This window comes from Salvelinus sp. IW2-2015, linkage group LG6.2 (assembly GCF_002910315.2).
Source record: "Salvelinus sp. IW2-2015 linkage group LG6.2, ASM291031v2, whole genome shotgun sequence".
NCBI classification, from domain to species: Eukaryota; Metazoa; Chordata; class Actinopteri; order Salmoniformes; family Salmonidae; genus Salvelinus; species Salvelinus sp. IW2-2015.
The window spans coordinates 13,721,019-13,740,439 of NC_036846.1; the positions used below are offsets into that span (position 1 = coordinate 13,721,019).

Below are 19,421 nucleotides of genomic sequence, written 5' to 3' on the forward strand. Positions count from 1 at the left end.
AACACTGGACAAATAAGGAGTGAAAAAACATTGCCTGACCCAACGAATCCCGGTTGCTGTTGCAGAGTCAGGATTTGGCATAAGCAGCACGAGTCCATGGACCCATCCTGCCTGGTGGCGGTAGTGCAACTGCGTGATGCCATCGCCTCAGCATGGACCAGCGTTTCCGACTTTTAGAATCCATGTCCCGATTAATTCAGGTTTTTCTGGAGGCAAAGGGGGGTATGACCTTTGTTACTGGATTACAGTAAATGAAGCCATGTTAGGCATATATATACAGAAAACAAAATTATAACAGAAATTGTGTTTTATTGTAGTTTCACTAGATGGCGCACTCAGCCCTTCCATTGCCCCTCTACTGTGTGGCGTTGACTTTCACTGTGTGTATGCTAATTAGTTTAGCTATGTATAATGCTGTATTTGATCCCAACATGTTTTAAAATAATCTACTGTACTCTGACACTAAATAAATGTTTGAAGATTATTGACAAGAGGGTTATTTAATGATGAGATTGTTTTAGATATCATTTGAAAATATAGGCAGTGTAAGCAACGCTGAATCTAATTATTTCTTTGCAAAACCTAATTAGGCATTAAAAAGGTTAACCCCAGCGCCTGAAACCGTTTTTGTTTAATAATCCCATTACTGACGGCTCATCATGTATAAAATGGTGCTGAAAGGACACTAAATTTCCACTTGTTTAAGTGAATCTCATAGAAATAGTCGAGACAAAACACACCACTTTTGACAAGATCTGAGATGAGAATGCAGGAGGACATCGTCACAGTAAGTTGGCTATAGCGTGTGCATTTTTACCATGTTGTTCCTATAACCCATGTTTGTAGGCTATTTCTGTTATTTAAACCTGAATTACACGAGTCGTCTTTATTTTTAGATATTTTTTTTTTTACAGTTGAGGCTAAGAGAGTGTGTTTTATTGCTCGAATCACGGCATTAGCCTACCTATGGGCTACACGTAGAACTATGAAATTGATGTAGCCTAATCGTTTTCCTTACAAGACTAGATTTAAAAATATATATTCTTCTCGGCGAACTCGCAATATATGGCAACATCAATGTGAGCACTGCTCCTGCGTCAGGTCCTCAAGGACCATATTATCAAACCACTGTCATTATAGGATATAACTGAAGCGTTTTCATGCGTTGCAATTTTGGAGTTATGGAGTATTTAGCACCTTAGAAACCGGCTTTGTATTCTGTGAACAAACGCATCATTCCTGCGTTTAATGTGCAGTTTACTGATTATTTAAACAAGATAGCATATTGCATGTCGCGTTAAATGTGTGATCATAATTTAGATGAAGAAAAAAAACTATTTTCGATTCAGTCCAATGCAAATGTGCAGGAGAAGAAATTATACATAATCTCCATAAAAGCGCGAGCGTTTTGACACACCTGTCTGCACCATCAAGTTCCAATATGAAAGCGCACGCGTCTAAAATCTGGACGGAGGAAATGTTAGGCTTAATATTTGTGTGGTACTTCTATCCCAAGAAAACACATTTTAGGATATTGAACATTAAAAGTATCTCCTATTTCTATTTTATGTATTTAGACTACAATAGACTATTTTCAATAACAACTATCCTATATGCAACAATTTGTTCAGCAACCCACTTTTTCTGATGTCGAATCGCTACCATCGATGACCAAAAATAACAGCATTTTCGCAAAAACAAAGCCTTTGCTAGGAAAACCTTTCAACCCGCACTTTCACTTCCCCACCCTTAACCTTTTCCCATTTCAAAACCAATCCATCAATGAGGGACATACGTTTTCTGTTGAAGCTGCATCGAGAAATAGAACAAAACATGCGCGATTGACAGGGTAGGCTATAGTAAAAAAATATTTTTAAAAAGACTGCTAAAGGGGAAGAAATCAAAGGTTACCTTCAAAAGGAATGCGGTTGTAATCGGAAAAGGAAGGCTGTATTCTTTCCACAGCTGTATCGGACAAAAACAAACAGGGTGTGGAATGGACTGAAACCAACGAAAATTGGGGCAGGCGAAGAAGACGTGTCAAAGGGATTGGTTTGGCGGAAGGAGGAAAAGAGGGACACGGTTGAATCTAGTCCCTTCAGAACTCTCTCACACTAAAACAGTTCAAAGAAACACTGTGTAACCTGGTTATCAACAGTATTTTAAAGACCTTAAATTATTTATTTGTTAATGACGGAACAAACAGCCTATTCAATTCATGTTATTTATTTAGAATAGCAGACTTTCAAAATTGCATGATAGGAAAATACATAACAGATATACAATAATTCAATAAATGCATTATTTTCTGTAGACAATTTCTGATTGCAGCTTGTAAAGAATTGACTGCTCTGGTAGCGGCAGCCAATGTGATGTGTTTGCATGGTCAAGCAGACCAAAGGTCAAAAACACGTAATAATAACATGTAGAAAACATAAGGTGGATGTGGGTGCAAACCGGCTGAACAGGCTATAAATTCTGGGTATTATAATCTCTTGTACTTTACGCATGACTTGATAGCCAAACAATGTCCATTGAATAAATGTCTTATTTATAAAATAAAGCCTTTTTCTTTTGGGGAGGTGTGATTGTTTCTTAGCTGAGTGGGCATAATAGAATTGATCGGATCAGAACTGTCACCACAAATTGTCTGGGCGTATTGCACAGGGTTGCTTGACATAGCCTATTATGTCGGTAGTCACGTCCCCCTATTTTATAGGCTTTCTTTTAGTTGAATACGATAGTATAAATTAAATGGTTGGAGGCAGATTATCCAACTTAATGCTTATTTGATTTATTCGCTTTACAGTGACCAAGGCCTACTGCTGGGCCACTTGTGTTCGTGATGGGAGCCGGTATCGTAATCCCCATAGTTCACGAAAATACGTTTTGATGGTTTTCACTGAAATTAACAGTAGAGTGGCCTAGAGTGTGACGTTCTTTTAAAACGCTCATCCTTCATTTGGATCGGATTACCCGCCAATCAAATGGTATGGCCTAGAAAACGGGGCCCTATCGGTAAACCTATTTTGGTGGTGACATTTGAGGCTACCAGAAATGGCGTAATAACATCGAATTAATACATTAATAATTTATAATATTTAAACAACTGCCTAGGCCTGCATAGTATTTTCTCCCTAAAATGGAATCGGTCTAACTACCCAGTGGAGAGCACAATGTCAAGATCAAAGCGCTATCGTTATTGCTTTATCAAACACAATCAGAAAATGAATTAATCAAGCGCAACGCGATAGAGCAAGCACATCGTTGGTGTATAATGGATGACTTTAAAATTTGACGTTATTATTTCCCGTCATTTCAGGAAAAAAAAATCGAACATTTATTGCATATATATTAAAAATTATATAATCGTCGCTCGAGACTGATATCTATTTTATTGAGGCACACTAAAAGGTGAGGTCTCAGCGGATCAATTTCTCTGTCTTGTTACTACTCCCGCAAGAGAATGTTTGGAAAATGATTTGGAACCGCAAAATTGATTCAGAAAATAATTCATAACTTGTGGCTATAAGTATAGTATTTTTTTGGCACCCTCCCTCCATATCTCCCCCCTGCTTTCTCCATCATGTTTTCTTTGCTTTTACGCACTTCAATATAGCTATTTTTGTGAATTGAAAATGAACTTAGAAGTCGTGAATTCTGTGGGTTAGGCAACATTTCTAATTCGTAGCAAAGATCTACTTAATACACTGGGTTTGGTTTCACAAACATAACCATTAAGCAGTGACAATGCTTTTATTGTGCACTTGATCCCAAAATAGAGCCATGTCTTAGCTGCAGGATCCAGACTCAACATGCAAAGAGGCCTCGTCTTTGTCTCTCTTTGACGAGATGAATGGCCCGTGTCACGCAGATGATTAGTTTGCACTATTAAATTGTCAAAAAGGAAGGATTTCTCTAATAATGCCTTTTCGTCTAAGAATTATGGAATTCAGGGCTGTTGGCGACTGCATGGGTTAGGAAGGTTGAGAGTGGCCAACCACTGAGAAACGCGCAAGGTCAGACGAAGTTCTCAGCAGTAACCGTCACTGTGTTAAGTGTGTGGCATCGTGGCTGGAGAGAGGAGGCAGAAGTGGCGCCACTTGTTATAGCCTGCGACTCGATTGGGACATCGTTTTGTCTGCAACATGTAAACGTAATCAGATTTTTATCATTCACCCCATAATGTTTACAGTTGTTATGGACCGTTTTTCCCAAATATGCTCCTTGGGAGGCATAGTTTAATAGATTACTTATCCTCTAGTCAGAAAAAAAGTATATCTCTACCTAAATAAATTAAGTGACCATTGTATTTCTCATAATGTATTGACTAAGTTGATTATGCATTTCAGTGCACCGCACTATTCTTCATAAAGACCTGACAAATCATTGCTCATTAACTCAAACAGACGAAACAATTAAATTGTGTGAGTAAGTTTTGCATATATCTTATTGAATTGCATGCCATCAGCCAGTGCACTTTTGGGCATGAACAACTAAAATGCGCTTCAAAAATGGCCACACTCAGATCAGTTGGTTGTCTCCAATTGGCCTCGAGGTAAAAATGTAAAGCTGTCTTTCTCGACAACACAACCGCCCTGGCCACTATATATTTCACCCAAATTCTATTTGTTGTCACTAATTCTCTTTAGTGACAACTTTTTGTGTTAAATGTTAACAACTTGGCCTAATCCATTTTTATCGCCAACAACAAATCTATGTTGACTCAAACACTCGCCCCCTTTGTGCCCATTGTGCGCCTGCCCTCATTTGAAGATTTATGTATTTTTTTATATTAAATTCCTTTTGTCATCAAGACTGCTCTTTTGTTGACTTTTCGTGACCCGCCGACCCGTTCCCTAAACTTTCCCAAATTTAACATGGGATATTTTCTCCCTCGCACTCTATTTTGGCGTCATTTGAACTTATTTGTCTCAACAGTTAAATTATGTGTGTGCCCCCATTTTTGGAATGTGCTGTTTGCACTGTTCATGAACTTCAATGTGCCACACCAGGCGACGCTGCCCTGTCCCCATCCTGTACTTTGAACTCTGTATCTTCCTCAAAATTAATGCCCTGTCGGCTACAAGCCTCCCTCTGACTGCCCAGCTTGCTAATTAGTTAAACAAACGTTCGTACTAATGATTCTCCAGGCCTGGCGAGCTTTTGCGGTTTTGTTCGAACTCAGCTGCCGCTGCCGAGGACTTTGCACGTCCTGTTGGAAACTTGGCCCCTCTGACCCCACCTATCACGGCGCTGTTGAAACGGCTGGACCGCCCTGTCCGAAGTCCATCCCCCCACGGGCCAAAGGGCACCTTCAGAGGCTCGGAATGCCACCACCAGCTGCTTGCGGTGACAACGGCCACAAAGGCGCGCGGTGAGCAATCGTTCTATGGGATGTCAGTATGGTGACAGTGCTGGCCTGAAATTCATTTAATTGTCTCTAATGGAACCAAACAAACACAGTTTCATTTTTGAATTTGAGCCTCAAAAAACGCCGCCTTTTTCTTGCTATTCCAGCATTTCCCACTAGTGCGGCAAACATGGCCCATTACGCATTGTAATTTGTGGCCTTTCCAGTTGTTTCTGCAATGTTTGGCCATTTGACCGGACTGTGTCTGTGTGCTCCAAGGAGGTCCCGACAGAAATTGATACTAATTGCAGGGACTGTACACTGCTGGCTGGTGGAGCGCCTCAGGCAACCAGAGAACCTGCTTGTCACCGGCTAATTGACAAGAGCTTGTCTGTCTTTAGGAGCAGCTGGTCCTAAGCACTGGCACAAAAACGCAATCTTGACACGGCCTCCTTTCGCCTGAAGGAGTTTTGAGGGAAAACGCAGTTAAAGTGAGATTTATTGAAACTCCCTTTGGGTGTCGCGGCATTAAGTAAGATATTTCCGCGGTGGATAAGGATGCCACGCGCTCCTGGTATTAATAATAGAACACGGAAATTAGGCAGGTGTCATTTCTAGTGACATTATGTATCCCACTAAACAAGACAGGCAGAACGGAAAGCAAGCAAGCAAGTAGGCCTAAATCAAAAACGAATTTCTGTGGTACTTTATTTTGTTAATTTTGTATTATATGCCAAGGAAACAAATCCATGTGTCACAAATCTGCAGCACATGATAGTAAAATAATAATGGTTTTAGGGCTCATGCAACCTAACATTTTTATTTTTGGATCAATTGGAGACATAAGGGCATTGATTCATGCAAACAAACGACTTCCATATTCAGTCAAATCATCTATTCTTTATACCCTATTCCTATATATATGCAAGCCTATATGTTTGAATGAGTCAAGAGAAAACCAAAGCTAGCATTGTTTTCGAGTGAAGTGGAAAAGGGTTTCTGTAACTTTCCCACTGCCTGTAAAGAAATGCTGCTTTTCTTTTCCTTTTGAACAGAAATCGCGATTTTTTTTCTCGTGTATTCTCCCAACGGTCCCCTTTATTTCTGAGGAACAATGACAACAGTGGAGCACCCCTTCGACGCGTCACAGTTGGGGATCTCTCGGATTGTTTTAGATATCTTTAGATTTCATCAATCAAAATGACTGCAGTTTTCCATAAAAATGCAGAATTTGGGCCTGGGCTTGAGAGAACTAGGTAGAAAATACGAAGCTGTCCCTCTTGATGATAAATGTCCATCCTTTGGTTGAACAAATAGAGAAGTCTTTATGCCTACTAAGAAAAATCTAAATATTGGGGACATTCGTTTTGTTGAACTTTAAGTTTATAAGCCTACTGAAGCAAATAGACAATTTAGTTTTATGTTATGTATGTGTATTTTAATCTAAAATGCATCTATTCTTAGTTATATGTGGTCAAATAGTGAATGAAATCAATCTGAATATGTTTAAAATCGAATTGGCTATTGATTCCTTTACAATTCTCTATATTTCACAAGTCTAACAGTGAACATGTTCAAGGATAACCACCATCAACCTGAGTGGAAAGTGAGTGGCATATTATTGCCAGTATAGCTGTATTGCCCAAATGGTGGGTATATGTAAAATAAGGCTACAGGTAGGCCTACATACTGTAGATGATGACAACTATATGTTACACCTTATAACAATGCACAGATAGGCTATGCCTATATGCTTGCTCTTGCAATAATGATTTAGTCTCTGTTGTAGACTGTCACAAGCGTATCACTAGACTGGAGAGTCGTGTCATGGGGGTTTATGAATGGATCTACATGCAGAACACAAACACCATAGCCTACATCATGGCGATGTATTTCTGGCATGGTAATAGTAGTGCTGCACAATACAGTGCTACAGCTCCTCTCTCAACTATGGAACTATTCCAATGCTTATCATACTCTTATAATGATCTCTTGACGTCATTGATATCTCTTTGGATTGACTTTCTAATGCTGCATCAATTTTGATATTTTTGTTTTTTGACCTATGCAGGAAATTGTGAATGATTGCCACTGCTAACTACAGGGAAAGGGTTGCAAAATTCCGGTAACTTTCCCCAAATTCCAGGAATATTCCAACTGGACCAAGCTGCATGTTCTTTTCATGCTCTTTATCAATGGAATCGGACTACTCACATGCCATAGCAGTCTTTCCTATGACTTGTTGGGTATAACAACAAACACATTTTTATGGAGCCCCCCACAAAGTGAAATCAGACATTGAGTTTTAGCTAAGTCTAATAACAGAAAATATCAGAAAGAATAGAATAACCTTTTTCAGAGGTAACTTTGGTTGTGGTGAGATAATAAACACAGAACAGTAAATTCACACTTGACACAAATGCACTATAAACACATGAGAGCAGGGGCAGACTGGGACCAGAAATCAGCCCTAGCATTTCTAACATTATGGCCCATTCTTTTCCTTGAGGCACCCACACCAGACCATTTTTGTCCTTGCTAGACAGGCCCACTGGGATAAAAATGGATCGGCTCATCTGGCATTTCGAGCAGATGCCAGATGGCCAGTCCGCCCCTGCATAAGAGGGTTCTGAATAAAGTGTCCACACACAAAAAAGCTACATGATCCTAATGGGAGGCTAGGGATGGTTAATCAAGTGGGTCAAATCCTATTTATTTCCTTTTTAGAAAACATTCTCCCTCAACAATCAATTCCCACATCTTCAGTATTAAAGTTTTAAAGATCACTCACTAACTTGACAAGATGGCACCGACAGAGATGGCCGCCTTCTTAGGAAACTATGTAGTATTTTGTTTTTTTATGTATTATTTCTGACATTGTTGGCCCAGAAGTGTTATTACATACAGCCGGGAAGAACTATTGGATATAAGAGCGATGTCAACTTACCAACATTACGACCAGGAATACAACTTTCCCTAAGCAGATCCTTTGTTCAGACCTCCACCCTGGACATTGGATCTAATCCCGCTCACTCAGGATATGTTGTCAGAGTCGGTACCGCCACCGGGTTTCTTCATGCGTCTTGCCGACAGAAACAAACATATCTCTGGTAAGAAGAAGGGCGGGGGTGTGCCTCATGATTAACGACTCATGGTGTAACAGTAACAACATACAGGAACTCAAGTTCTTTTGTTCACCTGACCTAGAATTCCTTACAATAAAATGCCGACCGCATTATCTCTCAAGAGAATTCTCTTCGATTATAGTCACAGCAATGCATATCCCCCCACCACCTAACAGATACCTCGACGGCCCTGAAAGAACTTCATTGGACTCTATGTAAACTGGAAACCATATATCCCGAGGCTGCATTTATTGTAGCTGGGGATTTTAACAAAGCTAATTTGAGAACAAGTCTACCTAAATTCTACCAGCACATTAACTGTAGTACCCGCTCGAGCAAAACACTGGACCACTGCTACTCTAACTTCCGCGATGCATACAAGGCCCTCCCCCGCCCTCCCTTCGGCAAATCCGACCATGACTCCATCCTGCTCGTACTGTTCTATAGGCAGAAACTCAAACAGGATGTACCCGTGACAAGAACCAATCAACGCTGGTCTGACCTATCGGAATCCATGCTTCAAGATTGTTTTGATCACTTGGACTGGAAAATGTTCCGGGAAGCCACAGACAATAACATCGATCTATACGCTGACTTGGTGAGTGAGTTTATTAGAAAGTGCATTGGAGATGTTGTACCATCTTTGACTATTAAAACCTACCCCAACCAGAAACCGTGGATAGAGGGCGGTATTTGAACAAAACTGAAAGCGCGAACCACCGCATTCAACCATGGAAAGAGGTCGGGGAATGTGGCCAAATATAAACAGTGTAGTTATTCCCTCCGCAAGGCAATGAAACAAGCAAAATGTTGGTCTAGGAACAAAACGGAGTCGCAATTCAACGGCCCAGACACGAGACGTATGTGGCAGGGTCCACAGGAAATTACAGACTACAAAAAGAAAACCAGCCACGTCATGCTTCCAGACAAGCTAAACACCTTCTTCGCCCACTTTGAGGACAAAACAGCACTACCAACATAGCCCGCTACCAAGGACTGTGGGCCCCCCTATCCTTCTCCATTGGCTGATGTGAGTAAGACATTTAAACGTGTTAACCCTCGCAAGGCTGCTGGCCCAGACGACATCCAGAGCCGCGTCCTCAGAGTATACGCAGACCAGCTGGCTGTTGTGTTTACGGACATATTCAATCGCTCCCTACCCCAGTCTGCTATCCCCACATGCTTCAAGATGGCCAACATTGTTCCAGTACCAAAGAAGGAAAAGATAACTGAACGAAATGACTATCGCCCCATAGTACTCACTTCTGTCATCATGAAGTGCTTTGAGAGACTAGTAAAGGATCATATCACCTCCACCCTAGACCGACTTAATTTTGCATACCACCCCAACAGGTCCACAGACGATGCAAGCTCCATCACACTGCACACTAACCTATCTCATCTGGACAAGAGGAATACCTATGTGAGAATGTTGTTCATTGACTAGAGCTCAGCATTCAACACCATAGTACCCTCCAAGCTCATCATTAATCTTAAGGCCCTGGGTCTCAACCCTGCCCTGTGCAATTGGGTCCTGGACTTTCTGACGGGCCGCCCCCAAGTTGTGAAGGTAGAAACATCTCCACTTCGCTGATCCCCAACCCTGGGGACCCACAAGGGTGCGTGCTCAGCCCCCTCCTGTACTCCCTGTTCACCGAAGACTGCGTGGCCATGCACACCTCCAACTCAATCATCAAGTTTGCAGACTACACAACAGTAGTGGGCCTGATTTCCAACAACAACGAGACAGCCTACAGGGAGGAAGTGAGGGCACCTGGAGTGTGGTGTCAGGAAAACAACCTCTCACTCAACGTCAACAAAACAAAGGAGATGATCATGGACTTCAGGAAACAGCAGAGCGAGCACCCACCCCCCAATCCACATCGACGGGACAGTAGTGGGGAAGCTGGAAAGTTTTAAGTTCCTCTGCATACACATCACGGACAAACTGAAGTGGTCCACCCACACAGACAGCATGGTGAAGAAGGCACAAAAGCGCCTCTTCAACCTCAGGAGGCTGAAGAAATTTGGCTTGTCACCTAAAACCCTCATAAACCTTTACAGATGAACAATCAAGAGCATCCTGTCGGGCTGTATCACCGCCTGGTACAGCAACTGCACCACCCCTAACCGCAAGGCCTTCCAGAGGGTAGTGCGGTCTGCACAACGCATCACCGGGGGCAAACTACCTGCCATCCAGGACACCTACAGCACCCGATGTCACTGGAAGGCCAAAAAGATAATCAAGGACAACAACCACCCGAGCCACTGCCTGTTCACCCCACTATCATCCAGAAGGCGAGGTCAGTACAGGTGCATCAAAGCTGGGACCGAGAGACTGAAAAACAGCTTCTATCGCAAGGCCATCAGACTGTTAAATAGCCACCACTAACATAGAGAGGCTGCTGCCAACATACAGACACAAATCACTGGCCACTTTAACAAATGTATTTAATAAAGGTATCACTAATTCACTTTAAATAATGCCACTTTAATAGTGTTTACATATCCTACATTACTCATCTCATAAGCTTATACTGTATTTAATACCATCTATTGCATCTTGCCTATGCCGCACGGCCATCGCTCATCCATATATTTATATGTACATATTCTTATTCCATCCCTTTACATTTGTGTGTATAAGGTAGCTGTTGTGAAATTGTTAGATTACATGGTAGATATTATTTCACTTATAATTAAATGTATCACAATTCCAGTTGGTCAGAAGTTTTCATACACTAAGTTGACTGCCTTTAAACAGCTTGGAAAAATCCAGAAAATGATGTCTTGGCTTTAGAAGCTTCTGATAGGCTAATTGACATCATTTGAGTCAATTGGAGGTGTACCGGTGGATGTATTTCAAGGCCTACCTTCAAACTCAGTGCCTCTTTGCTTGACATCATGGGAAAATCAAAAGAAATCACCCAAGTCCTCAGAAAGAAAATTGTAGACCTCCACAAGTCTGGTTCATCCTTGGGAGCCATTTCCAAATTCCTGAAGGTACCACGTTCATCTGTCCAAACAATAGTGCGCAAATACAAACACCATGGGACCACGTAGCTGTCATACCGCTCAGGAAGGAGACGCATTCTGTCTCCTAGAGATGAACGTACTTTGGTGCGAAAAGCGCAAATCAATCCCAGAACAACAGCAGAGGACCATGTGAAGATGCTGGAGGAAACAGGTACAAACGTATCGATATCCACAGTAAAACGAGTCCTATATCAACATAACCTAAAAGGCCGCTCAGCAAGGAAGAAGCCACTGCTCCAAAACCGCCATTAAAAAGCCAGACTACGGGTTGCAACTGCACATGGGGAGAAAGATCGTACTTTTTGGAGAAATGTCCTCTGGTCTGATGAAACAAAAATAGAACTGTTTGGCCATAATGACCATCGTTATGTTTGGAGGAAAAAGAGGGAGGCTTGCAAGCTGAAGAACACCATCCCAACCGTGAAGCACGGGGGTGGCAGCATCATGTTGTGGGGTTGCTTTGCTGCAGGAGGGACTGGTGCACTTCACAAAATAGATGGCATCATGAGGTAGGAAAAGTATGTGGATATATTGAAGCAACATCTCAAGACATCAGTCAGGAAGTTAAAGCTTGATCGCATTGGGTCTTCCAAATGGACAATGACCCCAAGCATACTTCCAAAGTTGTGGCAAAATGGCTTCAGAACAACAAAGTCAAGGTATTGGAGTGGCCATCACAAAACCCTGACCTCAATCCCATAGAAAATGTGTGGGTAGAACTGAAAAAGTGTGTGCGAGCAAGGAGGCATACCAACCTGACTCAGTTACACCAGCTCTGTCAGGAGGAATGGGCCAAAATTCACCCAACTTATTGTGGGAAGCTTGTGGAAGGCTACCCAAAACGTTTGACCCAAGTTAAACAATTTAATGCCAGTGCTACCAAATACTAATTGAGTGTATGTACACTTCTGACCCACTGGGAATGTGATGAAAGAAATAAAAGCTGATATAAATCATTCTCTCTACTATTATTCTGACATTTCACATTCTTAAAATAAAGTGTTGATCCTAACTGACCTAAGACAGGGAATTCTTACTAGGATTAAATGTCAGGAATTGTGAAAAACTGAGTTTAAATGTATTTGGCTAAGGTGTATGTAAACTGTAGAAGCACAAGCATTTCGCTACACTCGCATTAACATCTGCTAACCATGTGTATTTGACAAATAACATTTGATTTGACATTCCCATCACTACTGTGCTGCTAAAGGAAACAGAAACATCTCTTTTTGCAATTACGAATTAATCTCAGACACGTCTTTCAAAGGTATCCCCAAATTATTTCCTTTATAGTTGTCGCTAAGTATATCATATTGATATGTTAGCTCCACCTCGGGTCACAAGGTCAACGCTTTCCCATAAGTGGATACGACATAGTATCGTTCTGGCAAAACAAATTGCCCAAAACATTGGAGTCTTGACTCAAGCGTGTCGAGGGGCTTGAAGAATTGTTTAATTTCAGAGCTTGGCTGAGGCAGGGCGTCCTCTGTATTTCCTGCGGTGAGGTCTTCGCTGGCTGCTAATAGAGATCTAATTGATGGCTGAAGTCCCGTTTCCGTGCTCCCCTCCTTTTATTGCGCCCTGGCGTCTGCTGTAAAATATAACTATAATCGAATTGTGCTATTCCACCAGGGAGGAGAGAGTGAGAGTTTACGGCTGAAGGGAAGGGGAAAAAATCGTTATTAAAAAAGTTAAGTGCAGAGTACAATTCGACATAGTGTTGAGGCTTGATGAAAAAGGGGGAACATGATACCACTGACAGACCTTAGCCTATATGAGACATATTCTCCATAAATAAACTTTCTTGATGTAGCTTTGCACAATATCCTATAACTCTTAGACGATTGACAGGTAGAGGCCATATACTGTATGCTATCTATTAAAAACCCAAAAATCATTATTTTCTAACAGAAGTGATCATTATTCATATAACTACTATCACTATTATCAGGAATACATATATAGGGGCCTACAGTATATGACAGATATATTCACAACATCATGATTAAACTAAATGCAATAGCTCAACCCTTGTTAATCACTGCATTGTCATGCACTCTATGGTACGTCTGTCAAACCATCAAACCCATCAGAAACGAGTGGCAGCCTGAGAATCACACCAACAGACTGATGCCCCCCCCCCCCCTCAATTTCAATTTCAATTTAAGGGCTTTATTGGCATGGGAAACATATGTTTACATTGCCAAAGCAAGTGGAATAGATAATAAACAAAAGTGAAATTAACAATAAAAAATGAACAGTAAACATTACACTTCCAAAAGTTCCAAAAGAATAAAGACATTTCAAATGTCATATTATGTATATATACAGTGTTGTAATGATGTGCAAATAGTTAGTCTCTCTCTGTCTCTCTATCTCGCTCTCTCTCTCTCCCCTATAGAGTTTCCTGGAAGGGTGCTGCAGTGCATTGGAGGCCTGTCTCCGCTCTGGTAGCAGCCCTGGAGCCCAGATGATTGATGAAGGCGAGGGCAAGGCCGAGCGCTGGCAGCATAAAGCCCCATAGACGCATCAATAAAGCCTGGCTAGTGGAGGGCCTGGGCCTGCTCAATAGCCACCGCCTACGAGGATTCAGGCAAGCAAGCGGAGAGGGGAAGGTGCTCTGTTGTTCCCTAATCCGTTTAGCCATTGAGCCACCAGCCGTCTGAGGCTGGATAAGTGCAGCGACGGATGTGTGCGGGGGTGAAAATAGCAGGGAGTGGAGGGCTGGAGAGGACCCGCGGGGGGAGATATAGTGGGACGCATACAGTTCACACACAACTGATTGAAGGATAGAGGGAGAGGGAGATGGAGAAAGAGGCTGATGATTACCCAGCTTCCTCCAGGGTAGAAGGGAAGGGAAGAGACAGCCATCATGGGTTGGTGGGTGAGGGAATAATGGTTGGTTAGTGTGCATTTATTTCATTGATTGCATACCGGACAGTACAGGTGTTTGTAATTGCTTGAGTACGTAACACATATTATTTATCTTAACATGTTATGACTAAGTTCAGTTCTAATCTAACCAAAAAGGCATATACTCCTCAGGCAATATAATGGAGAAAACACAGAGGCAAAACAAGAGAACATCTTGGACAATAGTTCAAGAGTTATTTCCCTTCATGCACATCTATAAGCAAGAATTCCAAACAGGCACCAGCTAATCAAAAGGCCTTTTTAAAAGTATTACACTTGCACCAAGCAACAGGAGTCCAATTGGTCAGCCATTGACCCCTGCTCCACAGACCCCTACCCCACTGAAGCTTGGGGAATCCCTGTCATCCTAAAAATGCATTTGTCCAGTGTGTCCACCACAGTGGCCAGCCAGACCTCATGCAGGCCATAGTAACTCCAGCGTACCACATTCCTCAATGGCACAATTAGGCTGCAATCATCTCCTACCAAGCCAGCTTTTCACTGACCCCAGGCCCAGTGCAGCTACACGGTACCCTGCAGCACGGCCTGGTTGGAGATTGAGGGAAGAGAAGGAGGGAGGGAGGAGGGAGAGTGATGGGGCTGTGCCCTGTGGCCCCAGTCTGCCCTATGGCACTCACTCCCAGCAGGCCTCAGATGTTAGTAGAATGGACATTCCCAATCAAAGCAATGTCCCATAATAGCGGGACTATCTGGACATTCTATTTCTATGTCTCAGCTGAGCTCTCCACTGATCCCTCTACCTCAGCCACTCTCCGACTCATGCAATTTCATAAAAAGGGGCAATTCAACCCAAAATCCAAGTTTATAAGATGATGATGTTTCCAGTCATTTGGGGTTGATGTCTACAGATTTATCCTAATTCATGTTTGATGTAGAAGGATACATCTGGTATGTTTTAAATGTTTTAATTTGTTTATATCTTAGAGAGGATGACAGTTTTGAAGATATGTTTTCTCAAAAAATGTTCTAAAAACGAATTTGTTGTGTCTGTAATAACTACAAGTATATGTAGCCTAATAAAAATAATTTTCATATAAACTGTGTAGTTATTTTGTCATCATCAGCACCCTAGCTAACAAAAAATGGCACACCAAACCATGTTAAAGCAGTCATTCAAGATTCATGTTAACATTTCAACAGGTTGATGAAACCATAAAAGTCAAGGTTGTCTCTGTTCATTTGTGATTAGTAAAGAAGGAGTGGATTCACGGGGTCCCTGTAACTCAATTCCGCCTCGGGTTGTAATTGTTTAATTGGAGTGATTATTTAGCAATGGGAAACAATTCCACCTGTTCTATCAGAAGGGTGAATCTGTCAGCCTCTTGTTCAAATTGCCAATCAATTGATAAGATTATGGATTTAAATTTGGATTTGGTTCTCGATGATCAAATTAAATTATCAATAATCATATTTATCCCGGATGAGTAAGAGTATAATGATAGAGTAGGTATTTATCATGGTTGAATAGGAGTATTATGGCAGTAAAATCAGTAAATTGAGTGTGGTGGTAAGCTGAATATATATATATACTCCTGTGTCTTAGTATTAAAACATCAAATCCAATTATATTTGTCACATGCGCCAAATACAACAGTTGTAGACCGTACAGTGAAATGCTGACTTACAAGCCCTTAACCAACAATGCAGTATAAAGAAAAATAAGTCTTAAGTAAAAAATAGATAAGTAAAAAATAACAAATAGTTAAAGAGCAGCAGTAAAATAACAGCAGCGAGGCTATCTACAGGGGGTACCGGTACAGAGTCAATGGGCGGGGGCACAGCTTAGTCAAGGTAATTGAGGTAATATGTACATGTAGGTAGAGTTAAAGTGACTATGCATAGATAATAACCAGAGAGTAGCAGCAGCGTAAAAGGGGGGGTGGGGGACGACGACAATGCAAATAGTCTGGGTAGCATTTTAATTAGCTGTTCAGGAGTCTTATGGCCTGGGGGAAGAAGCTGTTAAGACGCCTTTTGTACCTAGACTTGGCGCTCCGGTACCACTTGCCGTGCGGTAACAGAGAGAACAGTCTATGACTAGGGTGGCTGGAGTCTTTGACAATTTTTAGTGCCTTCCTCTGACACCGTCTGGTATAAAGGTCCTGGATGGCAGGAATCTTGGCCCCAGTGATGTACTGGCCTGTACGCATTACCCTCTGTAGTGCCTTGCAGTCGGAGGCCAAGCAGTTGCCATACCAGGCAGTGATGCAACCCGTCAGGATGCTCTCGATGGTGCAGCTGTAGAACTTTTTGAGGATCTGAGGACCCATGCCAAATCTTTTCAGTCTCCTGAAGGGGAATAGGCTTTGTTGTGCCCTCTTAACAACTGTCTTGGTGTGTTTGGACCATTCTAGTTTGTTGGTGATGTGGACACCAAGGAACTAGAATCTCTCAACCTGCTCCACTACAACCCCGTCGATGAGAATGGTAGTCCACAATCATCTCCTTTGTCTTGATCACGTTGAGGGAGAGGTTGTTATCCTGGCACCACACTGCCAGGTCGCTGACCTCCTCCCTATAGGCTGTCTCATCATTGTTGGTGTTCAGGCCTAACACTGTTGTGTTGTCGGCAAACTTAATGATGGTGTTGGAGTCGTGCCTGGCCATGCAGTCATGGGTGAACAGGGAGTACAGGAGGGGACTCAGCATGCACCCCTGAGGGGCCCCCGTGTTGAGGATCAGTGTGGCAGGTGTGTTGTTACCTACCCTTACCATATGGGGTCAGCCCTTCAGGAAGTATAGGATCCAGTTGCAGAAGGAGGTGTTTAGTCCCATGGTCTTTAGCTTAGTGATGATCTTTGAGGGCACTATGGTGTTGAACGCTGAGCTGTAGTCAATGAATAGCATTCTCACGTATGTGTTCCTTTTGTCCAGTTGGGAGAGGGCAGTGTGGAGTGCAATAGAGATTGCATCATCTGTGGATCGGTTGGGGTGGTATGCAAATTGGAGTGGGTCTAGGGTTTCTGGGATAAGGGTGTTGATGTGATCCATGACCAGCCTTTCAAAGCACTTCATGGCTACATGCCTGAGTGCTACGGGTCGGTAGTCATTTAGGCAGGTTACCTTAGTGTTCTTGGGCACAGTAACTATGGTGGTCTGTTTGAAACATGTTGGTATTACAGACTCAGTCAGGGACATGTTGAAAATTTCAGTGAAGACACTTGCCAGTTGGTCAGTGCATGCTCGGAGTACACCTCCTGGTAATCCGTCTGGTCCTGCGGCCTTGTGAATGTTGACCTGTTTAAAGGTCTTACTCACAATCGGCTACGGAGAGCGTGATCACACAGTCATCCGGAACAGCTGATGCTCACATGCAAGCTTCAGTGTTATTTGCCTCAGAGAGCATATAAGTAATTTAGCTTGTCTGGTAGGCTCATGTCACTGGGCAGCTCGCTGCTTTGCATCCCTTTTGTAGTTTGTAATAGTTTGAAGGCCCTGCCACATCCGACGAGTGTTGGAGCAGGTGTAGTACGATTCAATCTTAGTCCTGTATTGACGCTTTGCCTGGTTGAAGGGTCGTGGGAGGACATAGCGGGATTTCTTATAAGCTTCCAGGTTAGAGTCCCACTCCTTGAAAGCGGCAGCTCTAGCCTTTAGCTCAGTGCGGATGTTGCCTGTAATCCATGGCTTCTGGTTGGGGTATGTACGTACGGTCACTGTGGGAACGACCTCATCGATGCACTTATTGATGAAGCCAGTGACTGATGTGGTGTACCATCGGAAGAATCCCGGAACGTATTCCAGTCTGTGCTAGCAAAACAGTCCTGTTGCTTAGCATCTGCGTCATCTGACCACTTCTTTATTGACCGAGTCACTGGTTTTTGCTTGTAAGCAGGAATCAGGAAGATAGAATTATGGTCATATTTGCCAAATGGAGGGCGAGGGAAAGCTTTGGATGCATCTCTGTTTGTGGAGTATTGGTGGTCTAGAGTTTTTTTCCTCTGGTTGCACATTTAACATGCTGATAGAAATGAGGTAAAACGGATTTAAGTTTCCCTGCATTAAAGTCCCCAGCCATTAGGAGCGCCGCCTCTGGATGAGAGTTTACCTGTTTGCTTACAGCCTTATACAGCTCATTGAGCGCGGACTTAGTGCCTTCTTCGGTTTGTGGTGGTAAATAGACATCTATGAAAATGGATGAAAACTCTCTTGGTAAATAGTGTGGTCTATAGCTTATCATGAAATATTCTAACTCAGGCGAGCAAAACCTTAAGACCACCTTAATATTAGATTTAGTGCACCAGCTGTTGTTTACAAATATACACAGACCTCTTACAATATACACAGTATACACAGACCTCTTACAGGAGGCAGCTGTTCTATCTTGCCGATGCAGCGTAAAACCCTCTAGCTGTATTTTATCGTTGTTCAGCCACGACTCTGTGAAACATAAGATATTACGCTTTTAATGTCCCGTTGGTAGGATATTCGTGATCGTAGCTTGTCTATTTTGTTATCCAATGATATTACGTTGGCTAATAGGACTGATGGTAGAGGCTGATTACCCACTTGCCATTGGATCCTTACAAGGCACCCCAACCTATGTCCCCAATATCTCCGTATCTTTCTCCTGCGAATGACAGGGATGTTGGCCTTGTTTGGGTGTCTGAAGTAAATCCTTTGCGTCCGACTTTTTAAATAAAAAATCTTCATCCTGTACGAGGTGAGTAATCGCTGTCCTGATATCCAGAAGCTGTTTTCGGTCATAAGAGACGGTGGCAGAAACATTATGTACAAAATAAGTTACAAATAACATGGGAAAACACACACAATAGCACAACTTAAGAGCCCGTAAAACGCCAGCCATCTCCTCCATTCATATCCTTATAACGTAGAGGAACTAACTATACACACAACTATACACAAATGTTTGACAATACTATTTTCAAACAAACAAAACAAAAATGGTGAATATCACATCATTCCACAGTATAGCATATAACATAACAAACAGGTATTAGATCACAGTGGTG

The 19,421-nt window shown here is 42.3% G+C and overlaps 1 long non-coding RNA gene across 1 annotated transcript; it reads left to right on the forward strand.

Moving 5' to 3' along the window:
• The first annotated feature begins 705 nt into the window (after positions 1-705).
• LOC139027938 (uncharacterized) lies at positions 706-15,486 on the forward strand. Its single transcript, XR_011480077.1, has 2 exons — positions 706-787; positions 13,916-15,486. It is a non-coding gene; the product is annotated as an uncharacterized lncRNA (long non-coding RNA).
• The last annotated feature ends 3,935 nt before the right edge of the window (positions 15,487-19,421 follow it).